Below are 24,187 nucleotides of genomic sequence, written 5' to 3' on the forward strand. Positions count from 1 at the left end.
CTTGGAGGAGGTGGAGGGCGTGGGTGGTGTCTCGAACATATGTGGGGAGTTCCTGGACTAGAGGGGATAGGACAGTGTCGAAGTAGGTAGAGATGAGTTCAGTGGGGCAGGAGCATGCTGAGACAATGGGTCAGCCAGGGTTGTCAGGCTTGTGGATCTTGGAAAGGAGGTAGAACCGGGCAATGCGGGGTTCCCAGACTATGAGGTTGGAAGCTGTGGGTGGGAGATCTCCTGAGGTGATGAGGTTCTGTATGGTCTGGGAGATGATGGTTTGGTGATGGGGGGTGGGGTCATGGTCGAGGGGGCAGTAGGAAGAGGTGTCCTCAAGTTGATGTTTGGCTTCAGCGGTGTAGAGGTCAGTGTGCCAGACTACCACTGCGCCCCCTTTATCCGCTGGCTTGATAGTGAGGTTGGGATTGGAGCAGAGGAATTGGAGGGCTGCGCGTTGTGAGGGTGAGAGGTTGGAGTGGGGGAGGGAGGTAGACAGGTTGAGGAGGTTAATGTCCCGGCGGCAGTTGGAAATGAAGAGGTCAAGGGCAGGTAATAGGCCAGCGCGGGGTGTCCAGGTGGATGCAGTGTGTTGGAGGTGGGCGAAGGGGTCCTCGGAAGATGGGCGGGAGTCCTGATTGTGAAAGTAAGCTCGGAGGCGGAGACAACGGAACGCCATGATGTCGAACAATTCTTCCGTCGCCTCCGCCTCCGACCCCACCCCTCCAACCGTAACAAGGACAGAACGCACCTGGTGCTCACCTTCCACCCTACCAACCTTCGCATAAACCAAATCATCCGCCGACATTTCCGCCACCTCCAAACAGACCCCACTACCAGGGATATATTTCCCTCCCCACCCCTTTCCGCTTTCCGCAAAGACCGTTCCCTCCGCGACTACCTGGTCAGGTCCACGCCCCCAAACAACCCACCCTCCAATCCTGGCACTTTCCCCTGCCACCGCAGGAACTGTAAAACCTGCGCCCACACCTCCTCCCTCACCTCTATCCAAGGCCCTAAAGGAGCCTTCCACATCCATCAAAGTTTTACTTGCACATCCACTAATATCATTTATTGTATCCGTTGCTCCCGATGCGGTCTCCTCTACATTGGGGAGACTGGGCGCCTCCTAGCAGAGTGCTTTAGGGAACATCTCCGGGACACCCGCACCAATCAACCACACCACCCCGTGGCCCAACATTTCAACTCCCCCTCCCACTCTGCCGAGGACATGGAGGTCCTGGGCCTCCTTCACTGCCGCTCCCTCACCAGCAGACGCCTGGAGGAAGAACGCCTCATCTTCCGCCTCGGAACACTTCAACCCCAGGGCATCAATGTGGACTTCAACAGTTTCCTCATTTCCCCTTCCCCCACCTCACCCTAGTTCTAAACTTCCAGCTCAGTAACTGTCCCCATGACCTGTCCGGACTTGTCCTACCTGCCTATCTTCTTTTCCACCTATCCACTCCACCCTCTCCTCCTTGACCTATCACCTTCATCCCCTTCCCCACTCGCCCATTGTACTCTATGCTACTTTCTCCCCACCCCCACCCTCCTCTAGCTTATCTCTCCACGCTTCAGGCTCACTGCCTTTATTCCTGATGAAGGACTTTTGACCGAAACATCGATTTCGAAGCTACTTGGATGCTGCCTGAACTGCTGTGCTCTTCCAGCACCACTAATCCAGAATGTAATTGTACAGGGCCTTGGTGAGACCACACGTGGAGTATTGTGTACAGGTTCGGTCTCCTAGACTGAGGAAGGACTTTCTAATTACAGAGTGCAACAGAAACATACCATACTGATTCTTGGCATGGCAGGGCTGATGCAAAGACCGACTGGATCAGTTAGGGCTAGATTCACAGACTTGAAAAGAATGAGGGGGATATCAGAGAAGCCTATCAAATTCTAACAGATCAAAATGGGTCAATGCAAGAAGGATGTTTCCATTGACAAGGGAATCCAGAACCAGAGGTCACTGCCGAAAGATACAGTGTTGGCCATTTAGGACTGCAATGAGATGAAATTTCTTCAACCAGAGAATGGTGGGCCTCTAGAATTCTCTGCCACTCAGAGAGCGATAGAGGCCAAAATATTAAATGTTTTTAAGAAGGAGTCCGATATAGTCCTTAGGCATATAGAGCTCAAAGAGTATTGAGAGAAAGTGGGAGCAGGGTGCTGAATTGGATGATCAGCCATAAGCATTTTGAATGGGGGAGCAGGTTTGAAGGACCAAATAGCTACTCCTGCTTCTATTTTCTATTGGTCAGACAAAGCAGGTAGGAAGAGCTACAAAAGCATGACTGTGAACAAGAACTTTTCAAGGATTAACAAAAACACCAGAAAATAATTTATACATTTTAATTACAAAAGAAAGTGGGATTACACAGACTCATAGAGACATACAGCATGGAAACAGACTCTTAGGTCCAACCCATCCATGCTGACCAGATATCCTAAATTAATCTAGTCCCATTTTTCAGTATTTGGCCCATATCCCTCTAAACCCTTCCTATTCGTGTACCTATCCAGTTGCGTTTTAAATGTTGTTATGGTACCAGCCTCCACCACTTCCTCTGGCAGCTCATTCCTTACACGCATCACCTTCTATGTGAAAAAGTTGTCCCTTAAGTCCCTTTTAAATCTTTCCCCTCTCACCTTAAAACTATGCCCTCTAGGTTTGGACTAGTGCACACCCACACATTGAAATTCACATGGTGCACATCCAGACACCGAAAGACAGTCACATGGTGCACACCCACACACGAAACAATGTTACTGTGTGGGTAAGCTCCCCATGACCATGTTTCCATGTCTGGATGCGCTCCATGTGACTGTGTTTCAGTGTGTGGGTGTGGTCCGTGTACATAGACCAGTGAGTCTAACATCAGTGGTGGGTAAATTGTTGGAAGGAATTCTGAGATATAAGATTTACATTCATTTGGAGAGGCAAAGACTGATGAGGGATAACCAGCATGGTTTTGTGTTATCTCACAAATTTGATTGAGCTTTTTGAGGACATAACCAAAAAGACTGATTGGGCACAATGGTGGACAAAGCAGTATGAGCCTCTTACAAGTTAGTAACAATTATATCATCAATGAAAATAACATAATGGTAGATGTATTGAAGGACCACTTTGGTAGGCATTTCCAGTCGAGAGAAAGGTTAGCATTGCCAGACATCTGAATAAAATATTCATGAATCAGATCCACAGCTCAGCAAAATTAATATTGATAAGGTAGCAGTAATAGTGAATATAATGCCAATAAACAGTGACAAATCCCCAGGTCAGGTAGGTTCAATTACAGGTATTTTAAAAATTGTGAGAACATTGCATATATTCTAACTATAAATTTCCAATTTTATCTCAACTCAGAAACCATTCTGTTAGATTGGAAAATTGCAGATTTCACTCCACTATTTATGAAAGGTGACAGACTGAAATGAGGAAATTATTACAGTTTATAATTAAGGGTAGGGTGACCAAACACCAATTTTCAGCTGATCCTATATGGATTTGTAAAGACTAACAAACCTGCCAAACCTGATTGAATTTTTAAAATAGGTGGCTAACGAAGTGTGCAAAACATGTCTATAGATTTTGTTTATTAGGCCTACCAGAAGGTATCTGTTGAAGTCCTTCATAACAGATTGTTAGCTGATATTGAAACCCATTACATTGAAGGTAAAGTCCTGACTGGGTGAGAAAATTGTCTGTCACACCAATCCCAGATCCCTCATAGTGTTGGATTATGTTAGAAACCCAATGACAAGTAGCTGCTGCTCAATAGTTGACTTTTAAAAATGGGCTGGAAGTGTAAAGTATAGCAAGTGTTGCTTTACTGACCAACAAAATCAAGCCCATTGTATGTTGCTCAGTATATCATTCTAGATCTTAGTTTTTTTGGGCACTCATGCTCAACCCATATTGATTCTAGGTATGCAACATTTTATAAAATAAAGGTTGACAAAAGAGATAAACAGCAATGTTTGTGTTGGAATTAATGAATAAATTATCATAAATTCTGCTCCATAACATCCACCACACAATGACATTTTAAATATTATCTCCATTGTAGCTGATTCCAGCTAATCCCCAAAATGATACAGCTGAAAACCCACTGGAATTTAGTTGAAACATTTTCTAAATGGCAAAACAAACATGGCTTTCTTGTCTATTTGACTAGCAAATAGTCTGGTATATAATTTTCTAAAGCAGCCGTCCAATTGACTTCACCAGAGTGTTTTAGGGCTGAAATACTCCTGTTGTCAGTTACGTAATGCTGCTTTAAATTTCACGATGTATTTAACCGAATTCTACAATGTAGAATTGGTTTGTTCATTCCAGTTGAAATTTTGCTACAAATGTAAACTGTTTAGCCTTGTGCTAAACAAGAATGCATTATATTTTCAATGGTGTCTACAATTATTTTGTGTTTTCCAGTGTGCAATTGTAATTTGATGGTACAGGAATATTTTGTTCCTTTGTCTATGACTTCATCATTTAATTAGTGAGAATGCGTGGTGTCATTTGGATACTTGGCAAATAAACTGAAATTGGAACAACTTAAGAACACTTTGAGTTAGACACTGAGTCCTTCACCTATCCTTGCCACTTGGACCAATAATTAACACCACTAAAGAAATATGATGCACATGCCTTTTGGAAACAGAGAGAAGTAAGTACTTACTGTGTGCTTTTTAAATAAAATTTGTAAAAACACTTTATCTGAGCTCATTATTGATGATTAGATTAATGTGGATCTGTTTATATTGCTATCTCTATTAAAAACACTTTTCTCATGTTCCACTGGCTTCATGACATTGTTGATTCACAGAAGTAGCTCTGCTAATAAAATGCTATCAGGCTTCCAGGCTGAGAGAATGCTAACATCTTGTTACAAATGTTTTTCAAAATGTCCTGAACAGATGAAGTCTGCACATTAGGTGCATGTGTAATGATCGTTAGACTGTGAGCTAGTATATTTAAAGAGGCTACTGGAGAAAATATTTCAAACCTTTGAAGTCTCAGACAGATGTCAGTATACCATAGAGAAGATAATAAAATGGTTTATTGCTTAATGCGGGATCATTTAAAATATGAAAATACACCAACGAGCTTGATCTTCTGCAGGTGCAAGAAAGGTATAGTGACTGTTATTTCTAACAGTCATTAATCAGATTTGTGCTTTTGGAAGGAGCTTGAAGTAAATTAAAAAATACCACTAAAACAACAGAAGCAAATCTGTTCATAAAGCTATCCTGATGCAATGAGCCCTAACAGTACTGGAGGCAGATCTGTAACCTATCTTACTTCAGTGAGTTGGGCATTCTTGCTTTAAGCACTCTTAAGGTCAACATGCATTTTCTGGAAAGTGTCTGGATCACATTAAAGGAGATGGTTGTCAGGAAAGAATGTTAGAAAGGTGCAAGTGTTAGAGTTACGTGGGAACTGCTGTTGATATTTTCACTTTCACAAGTTGATGCCTCTGTTGAGCCATTAATTCTGAGACCAATTAAGACACTGATTCTTTTAACACGCCCCATGTGCAGCCTCTGTTGAGAACTGAAACATGTTTCTTAATAAGTGCATGTTTTTAGGGATGCCTGTTTGGCTGGAACATTTTGATTCAGTGCCAGAGAGGAAAAAGTACATTCTTGACTTCATTGCCATTTTTCATCAGTCAGGCTGATGCTGTTCAGTGAGTTGTTGTTGGATATCCCCACAAGGAGTGCAGTCCAATACATTGGCTACTAGTAAAACATAGACAATTAAATATTCAGATATGGCCAAACGAAACTTTCAATCATTAAATTGGAAAAGAACAACATCATATGATTGTAATATTTGTGCTTGCATGCTATATGCATGCTGACTTAAAACATTTTGCCTGTTTATTGATAAAATGGTTAGATTAAAAGCAGGGTTTGCATGTGCTTTTGGATCACTGTGTGCTTTATTTCCTTGGTTACTGAAAGGTTGTAGACACATCTTTAACATGATATACATTTCTAATGGACAACACTGGCTCAAATAGCATCAGCTGTGGCCAAGGGTGAGACAGCCTATCATATCTTTCAGTGTTTTCCTCAGAGGAAGTACCTGTAAGATCTAAAAATGGGTTAAAATCTCTGTTTATCTAAATAAGGTAAAAACACATCAAATATTGGTTGCTTGGTTTCCACTTTGTATATGAGTACTCACATGTTTCCATTAAATTAGCATCATAAGTGCAAGACCAGTTCAAAATGGCAGTGCATTAACAGGGCTGTGTATGGGCACTTGCCCAGGGGCCATCCTCTCCCATTTGCTTTCCTCCTTCGTTTTACTTTTGCTTCTGCTCTTTTCTTTTGCTTTATTTTCCTTTGATTTAGGTCTCTCTTTTCTTTTTCACTGTGGCGGGTTGGTTGGCAGCACTGGCTCAACAGCGAGAGCAGGCTGCGTGCAGAGGGGAGGAATTTAACTTCTCACAGCATTCCAAAGTGGTCTCAGTGAGTGCGTTCTCCCGCCATTTGGGACATGTGGCAGCAGCAGCGAGGTTATTCTCCTGACATTCTGTACCAACAGCAGCATACTCTTCAAGATGGCAGCGCCAGCAAGGTGACATCTGCAGCCGAAGCAGGACTCATGGCCTAGCGGCGGCCTGGCCTGGAAATGGAGACAGGGATTCTTCAGTGAATTGGGCCCAGTGGCAAAGAGATGTAGGGTGACTCATATCTTGGTGGGTCTAGTGCTGGTGGCCGTGGGGCGGTGAAGGTCTCCCTTGAGGCTAGGTGCCAGCAGGGACTGAATCAGAAAGATTGATTTAGTCATAGAGCCATAGAGATGTACAGCACGGAAACAGAGCCTTATGTCCAACTCATCCATGCCGACCAGCTATCCCAACCTAATCTAGTCCCACCTGCCAGCACCTGGCCCATATCCCTCCAAACCCTTCCTATTCATATACCCATCCAGATGCCTTTTAAATGTTGCAATTGTACCAGCCTCCACCACTTCCTCTGGCAGGTCATTCCATACATGTACCACCCTCTGTGTGAAAAAGTTGCCCTTCAGGTCTCTTTTATATCTTCCCCTCTCACCCTAAACCTATGCCCTCTAGTTCTGGACTCCCCCCCACCCAGGGAAGAGATTTTGCCTATTTACCCTATCCATGCTCCTCATGATTTTATAAACCTCTATAAGGTTACGCCTCAGCCTCTGACAGTCCAGGGAAAACAGCTCCAGACTATTCAGCCTCTCCCGATAGCTCAAATCCTCCAACCCTGGCAACACCCTTGTAAATCTGTTCTGAACCCTTTCAAGTTTATGTCTGAACTTTTTGCTTCTCTGTATTTCTCATTTATTCCTATGACCTATAATGCTGGACTATTTATTTCTAGATTGTTTTTCTTTCCTAACAATTTGAACTGAAGTATGTGTACCTCTGTACCTTTGTACCTAAGAGATGGTGCTGTAATGCGACAACTGTAAACTTTTCATTGCACTTATTTGACAATAAAGCTGATTCAATTCAATTAGCATTGAAGTAAAGGCATACTTTGGTGAAATTTACATTTTCGCTTTTTTTTAATCCAACTTTTTTTTTGTTCACATTATTCCTTTAAAGCATTGTCACAGAGCCTTTCAGCTTCTAAAGCATCAATTCAACATTGATAGTTAATGATTAGATTAGATTCCCTACAGTGTGAAAACAGGCCCTTCGGCCCAACCAGACCCATTTCCATCTGACTAATGCACCGAGTGAACCTCTATTGCAAGACTAAAGCACCTAACACTATAGGCAACTTAGCATGGCCAATCCGTCTGCCCCACACATCTTTGGATTATGGGAGGAAACCCACATAGACACGGGGAGAATGTGCAAACTCCACACAGACGGTTGCCTAAGCCCGGAATCGAACCTGGGGCTTTGGTGCTGTGAGGCAGCAGTGCTAACCGCTGAGCCACTGTGCTGCCCAATACTATAAAATCATGAAACTGAAACACAAATCCGAAGGAAAGAACGGTTAGATTAAGAAAGAAAGATAAATGAGAAAGAGAGAGGAAGAAGAAAAAAAGAATTTCTTAAATTGGGATAAATGGGACTTCATCTGGTTAGCAAGATATAACTAGTGGGGTGCCATAGGGTCCAACTATTTACAATCTGTCATAATGACTTGAATGTGGGGATGGAAAATACTGAAACCAAATTTACTGATTACACTAACATAGTTGGGAAAGTTAGTTGAAATGACAAAATAAGAAATTTACAAATGGATATGGGCAGGTAGATGAATGGACCAAAATGTGGCAGACGAAATTTGACACAAATAACCATAAGGTTATCCAGTTTGGTCAGAGGAATAGAAAGGCAACTCATCATGTAAATGGAGAGAAACTTCAGAATACTTCAGTGCAGAGGGATTTGGGTGTCCTCATACATAAATGCAGAAAACTAGTATGTAGATATAGCAGGTAATAAGGAAGAAATATAGAATTTTGGCATTTATTAATAGAATCGAATACTAAAGTAGGGAAGTGTTGCTTCAACTGTTCAAGGCATTACTGAGACCACCACAAAATCAGAAATTGCTGGAAAAATGCAACGGGTCTGGCAGCACCTGTGCAGAGAAAGCAAAGGTAATGTTTCGTTGCAGCGACTTTTCTTCAGAACAGATGATTTGTGCTGAGAGATTGAGCAGTTTAGGCTGATAATGTCTGGATTTTAGAAGAATGAGAGGAGATTTAAGTGAGCTGTATGATGCTAAAAGGGTTTGACAAAATAGTCATAGAAAGGATATTTCCTCACGTGGCAAATTTAGACAGGAGATTTTTAGCTAGTAGTGGGTTGAAGGATTATGGAGAGCGGACATGAAAGTGGAGTTGAGGCTAAAATGCGATCAGCTATAATTGTAACAAATGTCAGAGCAGGCTCAAGGGGCTGAATATTGTCTACTCCTGCTTCTAGTCCTGACGTTCTCAAATGCTTTAAAATCTCCAAAAATACATAAAACTAGAATAAGTGTGATTCCACATTTTTAAAGTAAACCTCTATTGCAAGAATGATTGTTTTCTCAAGAATTGAATCCTATCAAGCGAGAACAAATTAACTTACACCTGTACAGAGAAACCCTAACATCTTTTGGTATGTTCAATTGGTCTCTAGTGGGTAGGTACTGCAAGTTAAGTCCATTGCAACTTTGTAAACCTTAAAACATTATGATCGAGAACTCTGTACGATGCTTACATCATTGCCTGGATCATGAGCTGTATTTTCTCAGAACCATGGCGAAGGTAAAAGTGCATTGGTATGGTATGTATCTCTTTCTTTGACTAAAACAGAGTAAAGAGAAGCAATTATTGAAATCAAAGCCTTAGCTTTACCTGAGCTTATGAAAACATTTATTGACTATGTCCACGGACTTCAGTTCACAAACAAGACTGACCACAAACATTTGACTGAATTATTAAATGCTAAGGAATTAGCAACGATGCTACCAAAGTACAGAGAATTGCAGTTGAAGAGATTTGGTGCATATGTGCAAGGGAACAGGCAACCTATAGTGAACACTATGATGTATATTCCTGCCATAAGGGAATATGAATTCTCATAGAATCATAGTATCCCTATAGTGTGGAAGCAGGCCATTCAGCCCGTTAAGTCCACACTGACCTTCAAAAAGTATCCCGACCAGACCAATCCCATTTCCCTCTCCCTGTAACCCTGCATTTCCAATAGTTAATCCACCTCGCGCATCCCTGGATGCTATGGGCAATTTAACATGGCTAATCCGCCTAAGCTGCACATTTTTGGACTATGGGATGAACTTGGAGCACCCAGAGGTTTCCTACCTTTCAATTCTGTTTGAGATGTGGAAACCTTTACCTCACTAATAATCAAACATCTACCAGCAACAATACAATGTTTAAATAGGATTGAAAATACACAAACATCAAAGAACATGCTTAAAATCATGAAAACTCCATCAAAGGATGGCCAACATATTTTCTGCACAATCCTACTCTGAAGCAATATTTTGAACAAAGAAGACATCTCAGTAAAGTGGAGAACTGTTGATCCATATTGAGAAATTGGTCATAGCTAGAGTTCTCAGACTCAACACAGCATGGTCGCCTCTGTTTGGTGAAAGCCAGTAGTGGAGGTGATTTTTAATTGCATTATTTCTGTTGTTCATCAGCAAGAGCAAAGAAAACCATGCCGATAACTTTCATTTTCATCCGGAGTAAGTGATGAGGACAAGTACCATTCTAATAAAAATGTTTTAATCATTGCCAAACCACTAGAACTCCAGCTGAGGAGCAAGGGTAGATTTGTGATCAAAATTGTCAAGGCCAAGCTCTTGAGAAAATATGACTAGTTGAGAATTTGTGTTCTGTTCACACTGGTCTCTGATCTTCTGAAATGGTCCCACATTGTTTTGGGTCTCAGTTAATTGGAAGTCACAGTTCAAAGCTTGCAAGCAAGAGTGAGTGTTATGAACAGCTAAGGCCATTGTTTTTTCACTACTGAGCACAAATCCAAGACAGTTTTATTCTGATCTTGTGTGATCTTGGTTTTTCAGTCAGTAATCAACTTTACAATATGGGCTCCCTGACAATGAGATGAAGGAGGACTTGAGGAGGACTTTACCATTTTCCTGACCCCAGTTGTTTCCTGTGTAACCTGTGCAATGTTTTACCAGGATAAAGGCAAGCACAGATTCATACTCTGCATACACCAGAAGGCTTTGATTCAGCATAATCCCGCTGTTACTCAACACAACTGGCTGATGGGATTCCAATTTTTGCAAGAAGTTTCATGCAACATCCTCATTGTTAACTCAAGAGGAAAATTAATGAAGCTGCAAAATGGGCCCTCCAGTAAAGTTGTTTAGAAGTTACCCAATGGTTGATCAGGTATCTTTTAGCGATATTTTTGATTTGGTTTAATATTGTCACATGTACCTAGGTACAGTGAAAAGTTTTGTTTTGCCTGCAGTACAGGCAGATCATACCATACAAAGTGCAGAGTGAGGAATACAATGTTACAGCTGCTGAGAAGGTGTACAAAGAGTGAGATCAACATTTAAATTTAAAATTTGAGCAGTCCATTCAGAAGTCTGATAACAGCGGGGAAGAAGCTTTCTTGAAATTTGTTGGTACGTGTGATTAAACTTTTGTATTTACGTCCAACCTCTTCTGTGGTGTAGTATTTTGTGAATGCATGGAATGCGTTGCCAGCTGTGGTGGTGGAAGCAGAGTCATTGGGGACAATTAAGTGACTGCTGGACATGTACATGGATAGCAGTGAGTTGAGGGGTCCATAGGTTAAGTTACTATATTTTACATTAGGATTAAATCTCAGCACAACTTTGTGGGCCAATAGGCTTGTTCTGTGCTGTACTTTTCTATGTTCTATATTCTGGAATCACAGAGTCATAGAGATGTACAGCATGGAAACAAACCCTTCAGTCCAACCCGTCCAGGCCGGCCAGATATCCTAACCCAATCTAGTCCCACCTGCCAGCACCCAGCCCATATCCCTCCAAACCCTTCCTATTCATATACCCATCCAATGCCTTTTAAATGTTGCAATTGTACCAGCCTCCACCACTTCCTCTGGCAGCTCATTCCATACACATATCACCCTGTGTGTGAAAAAGTTGCCCCTTAGGTCTCTTATATCTTTTCCCTCAAACCTATGACCTCTAGCTTTGGACTCCCCCACCTCAGGGAAAAGACTTTGTCTATTTATCCTATCCATGCCCGTCACAATTTTGTAAACCTCTATAAGGTCACCCTCAGCCTCCGACACTCCAGGGAACACAGCCGCAGCCTGTTCAGCCTCTCCCTGTAGCTCAAATCCTCCAACCCTGGCAACATCCTTGTAAATCTTTTCTGAACCCTTTCAAGTTTCACAACATCTTTCCAATAGGAAGAAGACCAGAATTGCAGGCAATATTCCAACAGTGGCCTAACCAATGTCCTGTACAGCCGCAACATGACCTCCCAATTCCTGTACTCAATATTCTGACCAAATGCCTTCTTCACTATCCTATCTACCTGTGACTCCACTTTCAAGGAGCTATGAACCTGCACTCCAAGGTCTCTTTGTTCAGCAACACTGCCCAGGACCTTACCATTAAGTGTATAAGTTCTACTAAGATTTGCTTTCCCAAAATGCAGCATCTCACATTTATCTGAATTAAACTCCATCTGCCACTTCTCAGCCCATTGGCCCATCTGACCAAGATCCTGTTGCGATCTGAGGTAACCTTCTTTGGTGTCCACCACACCTCCAACTTTGGTGTCATCTGTAAACTTACTAACTGTACCTCTTATGCTCGCATCCAAATCATTTATATAAATGACAAAAGGTCGAGGACCCAGCACTGATCCTTGTGGCACTCCACTGGTCACAGGCCTCCAGTCTGAAATACAACCCTCCACCACCACCCTCTGTCTTCTACCTTTGAGCCAGTTCTGTCTCCAAATGGCTAGTTCTCCCTGTATTCCTTGAGATCTAACCTTGCTAACCAGTCTCCCATAGGAAACTTTGTTGAATGCCTTACTGAAGTCCATATAGATCACATCTACTGCTCTGCCCTCATGAATCCCCTTTGTTACTTCCTCAAAAAACTCAATCAAGTTTGTGAGACATGATTTCCTACGCACAAAGCCATGTTGACTATCCCTAATCAGTGCTTGCCTTTCCAAATACATGTACATCCTGTCCCTCAGGATTCCCTCCAACAACTTGCCCACCACTGATGTCAGGCTCACTGGTCTATAGTTCCCTGGCTTGTCTTTACCACCCTTCTTAAACTTTGGCACCACATTTGCCAACCTCCAGTCTTTCGGCACCTCACCTGTGACTATCAGTGATTCAAATATCTCAGTAAAAGGCCCAGCAATCACTTCTCTAGCTCCACACTAGAGAGGTTCTAGTTTCAGGGTACACCTAATCAGGTCCTAGGGATTTATCCACCTTTATGCGTTTCTAGACATCCAGCACTTCCTCCTCTGTAATATGGTCATTTTTCAAGGTATCACCATCTTTTTCCCTACAATCTAGATCTTCCATATCCTTTTCCACAGTAAATACTGATGCAAAATATTCATTTAGTATCTCCCCCATTTCCTGCAGCTCCACACAAAGGCCACCCTGCTGATCTTCGAGGGGCCCTACTCTCTGTCTAGTTACCCTTTTGTCCTTAATGTCTTTGTGAAATACCTTTGCGTTCTCCTTAATTCTGTTTGCCAAAGCTATCTCATGTCCCCTTTTTGCCCTCCTGATTTCCCTCTTAAGTATAGTCCTACTACTTTCCTAAGGATTCACTCAATCTATCCTGCCTATACCTGACACATGCTTCCTTCCCTTCCTTAACAAAACCCAAGGTGTGATAGTAAATTCTTGGATTTGTTAGAAAGTATTGCAACACCCTGATGGTTGGAGGAATGACAGGTTTTGGGGGGTAGTGGAGGATAGCGAAGTATGTGGACTGTCCACACAAAGGCAGCAACAAGTATGGGACTTCTGGTCTGTAGCATGACAAGGGAGATAAAACAGGGGCAGCAGAAAAGACAAGCCTTGTACAGTGCCTTCTGCCGAGTCAGAACTGGACTCCCTCATGCTCCTTGATAACGTTAGGATACTGCTTGTGTTGCCAGTAGGTGCAGTCAGTATTTCAACTAATCTGGTAACACAGTACACAGTTCTGAATAAGAGTCCTATTGGACTTGAGACATTAACTCTTTCTTTCTCACCAGATGTTGCCAGACCTTCTGAGATTTTCCACCAATTTCTGTTTTTATCTCATAGTTTGTAGAGTTGGCACTGAAAAAAAATGTTGTTGGATTTTGTTCCAAGTATCAAACAGGTTCACTAATGGCTTCAGGAACAGAACATTTCCATTTCAACAATAACGGCAGCTTCCATTTATTGTCACACCTTTACTTTAGTAAATATCTCACGCTATCTATGCTAGACTAGTCCTTACAATAGCCAGTTCTATGCGTGATTCCAGCTCACAATACATGATTTAATATTCATGCCCTTGGAAGCAGTTTAACAAGCCATTTAGATATGCAAATAATATAGTTCAACACCATCATCAGGAGAACAGTAATAGATTAAGAAGGTCATTAGCATCATTAGATCGTGTGGATGGGTATATGAATAGGAAGGGCTTAGAGGGATATGGACCAAGTGCTGGCAAATGAGACTAGATGAGGTTAGGATATCTGGGTGGCATGGACGAGTTGGACCGAATGGTCTGTTTCTGTGTTGTTTCTCTCTATGACTCTATGTGCAATGAGTGTTACACAGCAACATCACTTACATTCCAAAATAAAAGTGAGATAACCAAATTTCCTGTTATTGTTTAAATCAATGAATATGAAATTGCACTGAAGATACAGTACATTTACTTCCTTAGGCGTGATGTAGGCTTTTGCACTATTGAGTTAAATGAACTGCTTAACTACATGGTCACAATTCTCTTACCCTTTGGTTACACAATGACCAGCTTGTGGGGAAATAGGGTGGAGGTTGAATCAGTTTCCCTGTGTTTTTTTAAATTCTCTGGCCCACCACAATATGTGTTTTTAATACTTTTCAACACACAGCCACATCACATTTCAGTTGAAGCATTGTACCATTCAAAAGCAAGGAGCCAATTGTTGGATAACAAATAACTGCAGGTGCTGGAAATCTAAAACAAAAACAGAAATTGCTGGAGAATACTCAGTCGGTCTGGCAGCATCTAAGTGAAAGAAAGCAGGATTAACATTTCAAGTCCAGTGATCCTTCTTCAGAATTGCGTGGCATGGTAGCTCAGTGGTTAGCACTGCTGCCTCACACCACCAGGGACCTGGGTTTGAATCCAGCCTTGGGCGACTGTCTGTGTGGGTTTCCTCCCATAGTCCAAAAGATATGCAGGTTTGGTGAATTTGCTGTGCTAGGGTAGGGGGAATGGCTCTGGGTGGGTTACTCTTCAAAGGGTCAGTGTAGACTTGCTGGGCTGAAGGGCCTGTTTCCAGACTATAGGGATTCTAAAGAATTGTTGCAGAAGGTTCACTGGAGTTGAAGCTGAGTTTCTCTAATAATTTCTGGTTTTGAGCCAATTTCTTACTGACCGGAAGTAAAATAGTAAAATATGATAGCAAACATATATTCAAGCACAGTAATGAGGTTTAAAAAGGGGAGGGTGCCTAGCACAATAAGAAATTAAGGATTATGCAGTTTAAAAAGCTTTTTGTGATCTTGATTTCCTTTGGTTAACCCCAAAACCATGGCTGTAGAGTTAATTTCTTGCATTTCAGCATTAGCAAAAGTTGTAGAAACCTTGAGTTCTAATTGAAAGGATGTTTCTCTGAAGACTGGTGCTAGTTTTCAAGATGTTCAGTAGGAAACTGGGAAAGAGAGAGTTTTTCAGCTCCTTACAAAGTCACTTTATTTTCTTCTCTCTCTACTGATTCGTCAAGCTGTTATTTAAATACGGTTCACTTGTGTAGTCCCAAGTCTGGCTTCTTAAGCTGAAGAGATGAAAACAATTCTTTGTCCAATGTAAGGAACCTCTCATAATAGTGTAAATTAAATCATGATATGCAAGTTTTTTGATTCCTGACTCAGTTGACTGACTTTGATGTTTTTAGATTAATGTTAACTTCACTTTAAATAATATTATTTATCCCACATTGGTTTCCTGTACTTGTTTCAATTTATGCTCAGATGATTGCTGTAGCCATTTTAGGTCATTCTTCTTCCTTTTTAAAAGGATTTTAGTCCATGAAGGTCTAAGAATTAAAAACAGATGATGGAAGTTGCAAATTGATGGTCCATATTTTATCACAATCATGACATCTATCAAAATAGCTTCAGGTTTAAGTTTCTTTTTGGCAGATATAAAATGACAAAATGTTACATGATTTTACATAAATATTTTGCAATTTTATCTCAATCTCTATTAAATATGTATTCATCATTAAAATGCTGTAGCTAATAAGCTTTGGATTTCATGACCAATCTTGCTTGTAAAATTGGCGATCACTCAAGTAGAACATTTATCTTCAGTTATCATTCCAGCTCACATTTTATTTTCTTCTGTTTATAAATCATATGCTTCAAATACATGCCTTGAATCATAATGTTCTGATGTTTGAATTTAGTTCAGTTGAAGAAACAACTATATATAAACAAATTGGCTCTAAGACTCAAAAATCTAACCATAAATTACCATTAAAGCACAAACAAAATTTTGCATTTTAAAATATGAGCCTTTAAACCATTTACTATTAAAAGTTCCTTTGATATAATTTCCATATGCTAAATGATTCTTTGTAGACTTTTCTGTATCATCATACTCTTCAAAGTTTTCAGCTTTCAAAATGTTCAATTTGATCAGTGATCAATGTGACAAGAAAGAGAAAAGAACCAAAAGATAATTGAAATGTTTAGGGGGGGCTTTTGAAAGCATTGAACGAAATAATATGGGGAGATCATTCTGTCAGAGAACTACAGGCCATGGGTATAATAGCTGAAGGATGAAACAATTATAAAGGTGGGCGAATCAGTAATCTGGAATCAAAGGAGTGGAGGGTTTTCGAAGAGACATACAGGAATTTACTCAAATATTGTGAAGTAAGGCAGTGGGAAAGTTGGAAACAAGGACAAAAATCTCAGAGGGTCTAACCAAGTACAGGATGATGACATTGTGCAGGAGATGACACAAACTTTCATATTGAGAAAGGTGGAAGCCAGGAAGCTTGTGAGGGGCGCACTTGTGAAATTAATACTTAAAATAATAAAGATAATAATTAATGTTTTGGCACAAATTAGGGCGAGGCAGGGACATAAGTAAATTTTAAAAACTATAAAACTATAAATTGTAACCAGGGCTAGACAGACTAGATGCAGTGAGGATGTTTCCCTGGTTGAGGGGTCGAAAGCCAAGGGGTCACCGTCTCACGATACAGGCGAGACCATTTAGAGGAGATGGGGAAACTATTTTTCACTCACTGTGGAAGCCAGGTTGCCAAGTATATTCAATAAAGAGATTGGTACATTTTGGGATATTAAAGGCATCAAGGGGAATGAAGAGAAAGAGGGAAAATAATGAGGATCATCAATGATTATACTGAAAGCAGGCTCAAAGGGCCAACTGGCCTACTCATGCTGCTAGTTTCTGAGAAAACAGCATTTATGAATATAAATGGTCTTCAAGTGAAGTAAAATGCTCAACAGAGACAGAGGATGGCACGTTTTTAACAATCATAGTAAGCCTGAGATATTGATGAAACCAAATCAAATGGCATTGGCATATTATTATTAATGGCTTGTTTCCTTTTTATGTTCCGAACTGGGTAACTTCTGATCTCAGATCTGAATTTCATCACAAGAATTTTGTCCCTTGAGTCCAAGCTTTGTGAGTCTTCCAGTCTCCCTTAAAGCCTTGAAAACTCAATCTCATCAGTTGGAGCACAAGTTCAAATCCACATTCTGCATGGCAAATAATAGTCATTTTCTCTACTTTCGGTACAGAAATAGCTGCCTCTCTCACTCCTGCTTGTTGTCCCTCAGGTAACTATAGACTCCCCCAAGTCAATCGTCTGTCTGTGATATGTCCATTGATTTGTAAGAAAACCTGTAGCCTAAAGTTCAAATGAATTCCCCTACCCCTTTCACATGGCAACATAAAATACATTAAGCTTGCATGTATGTGTAAATGCAAATTATCCAGTTTTGACACTAAAAGTAAGTAAATAGTTTATAGTCTAACTGTTTACAACCAAATCTTTTCTAGGATTTTGGGAAACTTAAATCCACTCATGGCAAAATTTAGAGACTGCTGTTGGCCAACATCTTCCTATAGCAGTAAGGCTTTTCACTGGAGACCTGGAAATGTGTAACACTTCCACTCATTGGCAGGACACTAGCCATGTGCAAGTGCCAGTGTTGGATTGGGGTGGACAAAGTTAAAAATCACACAACACCAGGATATATTCCAACAGGCTTATTTGGAAGTACAAACTTTCAGAGCGCTGCTCGTTCACTAGCTCCTTGACCCGATGAAGGAACAGCCCTCCGAAAGCTTGTACTTACAAATAAACCATTTGTGACGATGCAGCCAATAGGTTCATTGTCATGGAATGCAGCAAATCAGTAGGGGAGGGGATCACGGAACAATTTGCCATTTCTTCACTGGGACAAACGTTGAGGCATCACATTTAAAGAATCGCAGGACAGACATTTACTCCCTACAAGCCAAAAGCATCATTCTCAATATCTGAGGAGATTTGGGAACTACAATTGGTGCCATTCTCTTTCCATCTGCCACCCGGATCCCTTGAACTTCAAGTTTTCACTTTGTACCCAACCTCAGTCCCTTTAACAGCATCGATCATCCTTGCCTTGGCATCCGTGACCTTCAACTCATCAATCCCCCATCACCTTTGGCCAGCTCCCATTGATTGTTCAGTTTCCTCCAGCACAGTGTAACAGCCTCCCATTACTCTCAACATTCATTCATCATCCTTGACCTTCCCATCAACCTTCAGGACATTACCATTAACCTTCCCTGTATAACCCTTGATCTCCTTCCAATCATGCTTGACAAAATTAGTCTTCCTCACAAAGTCCAGCGTCCTTTCTCTGTCTCCAAAGGGATTTCATGTGGCTCCCAAATACTTCCCTCCCTCGGTCAACCATGTCCCAATGCCCTTTAATTAGCATCACTTAATCCCAATGGTCAGTTTTGAATCTGAAGGCACGTGTTTCTTGTTTGTTGATTATTTAATTTAAATTTCTGGTGGAGGTTGCTGTTTAATGAGCATGAGATGTTTTTCAAGGGATGTTAATCCCCTGCCAAGTCAATATCATAGCTTTATGACACCATTGTGAAGTTAGATTTTGGCTTCTAGCTTTTCTCCATCCACCCCGACTCCCACTCCTTGTAACTGCGCAGGGTTTCATGCGAACTTTTGAAGTGTAAATATCTTGCAGCTTATTCTCATTAAAAAGTAGTTTGCCTATTGATTTCTAACAAGCCATACAGCCTTACTGCCAGACAGATAGCAGATCAGGTTGCATGATTTAATCTACTCTAAATTTTATTTAAAACTGCAATCCCCAAAACATTATACTCTTAGAAATCTCATAATTGTAAAATACGCAGGTATTTATTGGTCGCAACTAGTCAAAGGCTTGTACAAATAAATTGCCGTGAAAGATGTGGGTCAGAATATTTTCATTGTTCCATTTGGCTGATTGAGGTCCCACTTTTTTGGCTTTCTGCCAAATGTACTGGTCCATGTCTAGTCAACCAACTTTAATTTGAAACCTTGGAACATTTTGTTTCCTAATGAAGAGAGTGGGAGGAGAGACCTTGTGAATTGCACAGTTGTACCTTTCTTGTACAATAATATGTAACTTGAAAATAAAAAATACTAGCTCTGCGGCCAGAATGAGGCAAAATTGAATAAGATAAGTAGCTATCAATCCAGCTTGATATAAAACTACTCTAATGTCATGGCCACAATAATTGATCCTTCTCCAATGACTGCTATAAATCTGCCATGTTCCGCTGCTTTACGAAGGAGCTACAATTTGTTTAGGGCTGTCAAAATAGCTGATGTGTAAACAGTGATATTTGTGGACTGTAAATTGTTGAGGGCAAACATGGCTGAATTTTGCAATGTTTTGTCTTTGCATGAAGTTACAGAGCGAAACACCCACATGGACTGTGACTTGATTGCAGTGCAACAATATCTGGTATGCAAATGACATTTAGTAATACATCTCTAAAAAAAAGACCTCAGATTTAGTGAGGAACATGTAAAGAATACTCATGTTTAAAAATCTTTATTATTGCAAACATATTCATGCCATACCTCAGAAATTAGTTGAATGCCCTGTGTACTTTACTCCAGGGAAAATACTTGTTTATTTGTTATGTTATTATTCATTAGTACTTAAAAGGATGAATCTTAAGGTTTTTTGGGTAGTGTCAATTTCACCAAGTTTCACTGAGGGTTTCTGCCTTTGAGGTCTAGCAAGTTTTCTCATGCTATTGTCCCAAACCTGCCGCACTAATAACCTACCCCGCCTCTTTGGTGCCTCTCATGATGATGGGAGTCTGATTTTATCACTCACTATACCCAGAAGAACATGCCATTGCCCAGATAACCCAGAATGCACTAGAATCCCTGTGCCCACACCATATTTAAATGGCTGTTGTGCACCCTGGGAAGCATGATCAGTACAGTGTTAGCCTGCATAGTTCATGACATTCCTGCCCCAGACATGGCAGATAAGGTGAATTCGGCACGCCTCCCAACAACACCTTATCCATAGGCAGCTGGTGGACAGACTGGTGAAGAGGTGGGATGTCCTCTACTCCCAGAACAAGCAGAGGAGATCATATCATCACACCCTACCAGTCTGGTCAGAGGTTACCATCCGAGTCATTGTGGTCTCAGTCAACTGGAGGAATGCCCAGGTGTGAAGGAAGAAGAGCAATGAACTCCATTTGGCCACCACCTACTCACTGCTCCTCACCAGCCCTGTAAGGCTCATGCTCTAACCCTCTCACTATTACATGCAACATCATCCCTCACTCACTATCATTCAACCACCTACGTCCCCTATGTCTTCTTAACTCTACATGTTGTCTGCACTGTCTACTCACTCTTAAAACACTTCACCACTTTTCCCCAGTAACACCATCACTAATAGCTTTGACACTGTGATAATCTCTCTCAATCCTGCCCAGAAGAAAGCAGCCCACAAGAGAGCAAAAGGAGTCGGGCGGGTGGTGCACTGCGCGACATTGAGCTCCTCACATGGTGTGAAAAGAGGATCCTCTCCCTAATCACTCTAAAAGCAGCAGCCCATCAAGACATCCTGAGGGGCAGCTTCAAAGTGCAGAAACATCCAGCAAATAGATTGAGAGGTGCCATGAGGACCTTTAGAAGTTGACAGGCATGGGATGCCAACACGAGAGGATGGCTTGGGGGTGGGTAGTTAATGAGGATAATGACAAGCAATAATCCCCCTTAATAGACATCTCACTGCTGACTGGTGAGAATCTCATCTTGATGACTGAAACTTTATTAGAAAATGTCACTAGTTGCTCCCAAATTTGAGAAAGGCTTCACCGGACATCTTGATGTTTCCCTGGATTTTTGAGAAGCCCGCGTCATAAGATTCCACTTGAAGTCCTGCTTTAAACCAGTTTTTCTTCCTGACAATAGGACCATGAAGGTCACAACAAAAGTGTCTGCCACCTTCCTGTTCCTTGTCTGCCACCTTCCTGTTCCTTGTCCTGATGATTTCCTGGTGATTTCTTGCCCTCTCAGACCCCAGCAATGACTTGTGCTGAGTCCACATTACATCTAGAAGGGACCACGGGTCCTTTTTTTCACCAATGTTCTGCGCCTATTCATCATTGACAACTTGACACATTAATTTTATGAATAGGTACATATCCAAAATTGTTAGTTATCTTTTTACTACACTGTGAAAATGTTTTATATAACTCTTTCGATATGCTTTTAGATGACTTAAGATCTTTCCAAATGTTGGAGATCACTGGCTTCTCAGAGCCAAACCTTACCTTCATTGTGCAGGACATCTCAGTTAATGATACAATTTATGGGGAAGACACACCATTGGATACAATATTCACGGGGTCCCAATTGCAACAGCAACATTGCAATGCAGTGGTCAGATCAACATTCCAGAATTTTTACCAGTGATAGCCCATTAAGAGGCTATACCAGTGATAGCCCATTAAAAGACTTCTCCACCTCCTGATGCTGCCTGGCCTGCTGTGTTCTGCTAGCCTCTTGCTAGTTACTGAAGGAATGAGCCAGCTGGAGGGTCTGCCAGCGAGAGAAGTGAAGACTGAGATAAAAAGGGAGAGACACTAACAACAGGCACAGAACAATGACATCAGTTTGGCACTGACATCAGCTCCTCTGTGGTGTGAATGTCCAATCACATCACAGCTTTGACCTCTACTTCCGCCGCCTTAATTGGAAGACTTGCCATGATAACTAAAAGAATGAATGGCTTGCTTTTATATGAATTACCCTTAAACATCTTCAGGACGTGTCGTGGAGGATAAAATGCAACCAAATTATGCACAGCAAGCTCCCGAAATGGAGCCAGCTTTTGCATCCTGTTGGGTAGACAGTACCTCACTTTGACAATTCATCTGAGACACAGCAATTCCAACAGTGCATCGCTCCCTGAAGATAAAAAGATGACACATGTAGTAGCTGAGAAATTGACTTTGGATGATGCAGTACAGCAATAGGCCCACACCTACTGACTAATCATTGCTGACAACCATGCTGACAAAAAAGACGTCCTGCAAGTCTTTAAGGGATGGCTGATTGGGCAAGGCATAAAAAAGCCAAGCAAGGCAAGGCAGGAATGATGTGAGCATCTAGGCAGGTGCAAAGTAAGTGTGCAATGAGAGATTGTGTAAACAGCCTGTTCCAATCCATGAGCTGGATCCCTGTACACCTGTGCACAAAATATCCTTGCGGGAACCTTTCAATGAAAGGTGGGGGTGGTGAGGGAAACGCATACTTGACCTCATCCACACCAATCTGTTGGCTGCAGATAAATCTGTCCATGCCACTATCAGTAAGACTGATCACTGCAGTACTTGTGGAGGCAAAGTCCCATATTAATGGTGAGAATGTGTGGCACAATCAGTCTACTCTCAAACATCTGTCAAGAGATAAGAAGTGCTATCAAGCAGCACCTGCTCAGCAATAACCTGCTCAGTGCCACCCAGTTTAGGTTCCACCAGGGCCACTCTGTTCCTGACTTCGTTACAGCCTTGGTTCAAACATGGACATAAGAGCGGAATTCCAGAGGTGAAGGGCGAGTGACAGCCCTTGACATCAAGGCTGTATTCAACCAATTGGCACCAAGGAGCCCTAACCAAAGTGGAATTAATCACAATCATGGGAAAACTCTCCAATGGTTCGAGTCATACCTGACACTTTATTTTCTACTTAAAATGAATAAAGTCTGCAATGTTTAACTTTTAACCTTACTTTGAATGTTTTACACTATACCATAATTACTGCAATGTTTAACTTTTAACTTTGTTCTTTCTTTCTACCTTGTAAGATTCTGTACATACTTGTACTTAAGATGACACCTTGTGTGGTGACATTACAGGTCATTCTGGTATAACCAGTGTTTCGTCAACATGAATTCGCTGTTACGCTATTGACGAATTGAGGACGTTGTTTCTAAAGGGCAAACTTTTAAAACATGTGTTGGTTGCAATGTGATTACATTGCCAACACTTCAAGTGCTGTTTCTAAAGCATGATTTTTCTATAACATGGGGTTGCACAAGAATGCAGCTATCACATTATACAAGCACTGGCTGTATGCACTTTTCACTGTACTCCAGTACTTGTATACTTGAGAATAAGTGATGATAAAATCAAAATCACATCAGAAGATGGTTATGGTTGTTGGAGGTGACTCATCTCAGCTCTAGGACATCTCTGCAGGAATTCGTCAGGATAGTGTTCTTGGCCAAGCATCTTCAGCTACGTCATCAACGACCTTCACTCCATCATAAGGTCAGAAGTAGGAATGTTTGCTGATCATTGCACAATGCTCAACACCATTTGCGACTATTTAGAATCTAAAGCAATTCATATCCAAATGCAGCAAGACATGGACAATATCCAGATTTGGCTGATGAGTGCCGAGTAATATTTGTGCCACACGAGTGTCAAGCAATGATCATTGGTCACCTCCATCAATTGAATGATCACTCCTTGACATTCAATGGCCTTACCATCACTAAAACCCCACATTCAACATCCTGGGGGTTACCATTGATAAGAAACTGAATTAGATTAGGAGTATAAGTACTGCAGCAACAAGAATTGGTTGGAGGTCATGAAATCTACAGCAAAAATTTCTAAAAGCCCATCCAACGTTGACAAGGCACAAGTCAGGAGTTTGATCAAATACACTGCCCCTACCCAAATGATGGCATCTCCAACAATATTCAAGAAACCTATAAGAAGTTTAAGATGCGATGCAGAAATTCGTACATGTTCATTACATAGCGTTTTCCAAAATTATGACCACTACCATCTGGATAAGGACTGTAGATACATGGGAAAACTACCCCCAGTAAGTTCCCATACAAATCGTTCACCAGCATGA

This window comes from Chiloscyllium punctatum, chromosome 5 (assembly GCF_047496795.1).
Source record: "Chiloscyllium punctatum isolate Juve2018m chromosome 5, sChiPun1.3, whole genome shotgun sequence".
Lineage (NCBI taxonomy): Eukaryota > Metazoa > Chordata > Chondrichthyes > Orectolobiformes > Hemiscylliidae > Chiloscyllium > Chiloscyllium punctatum.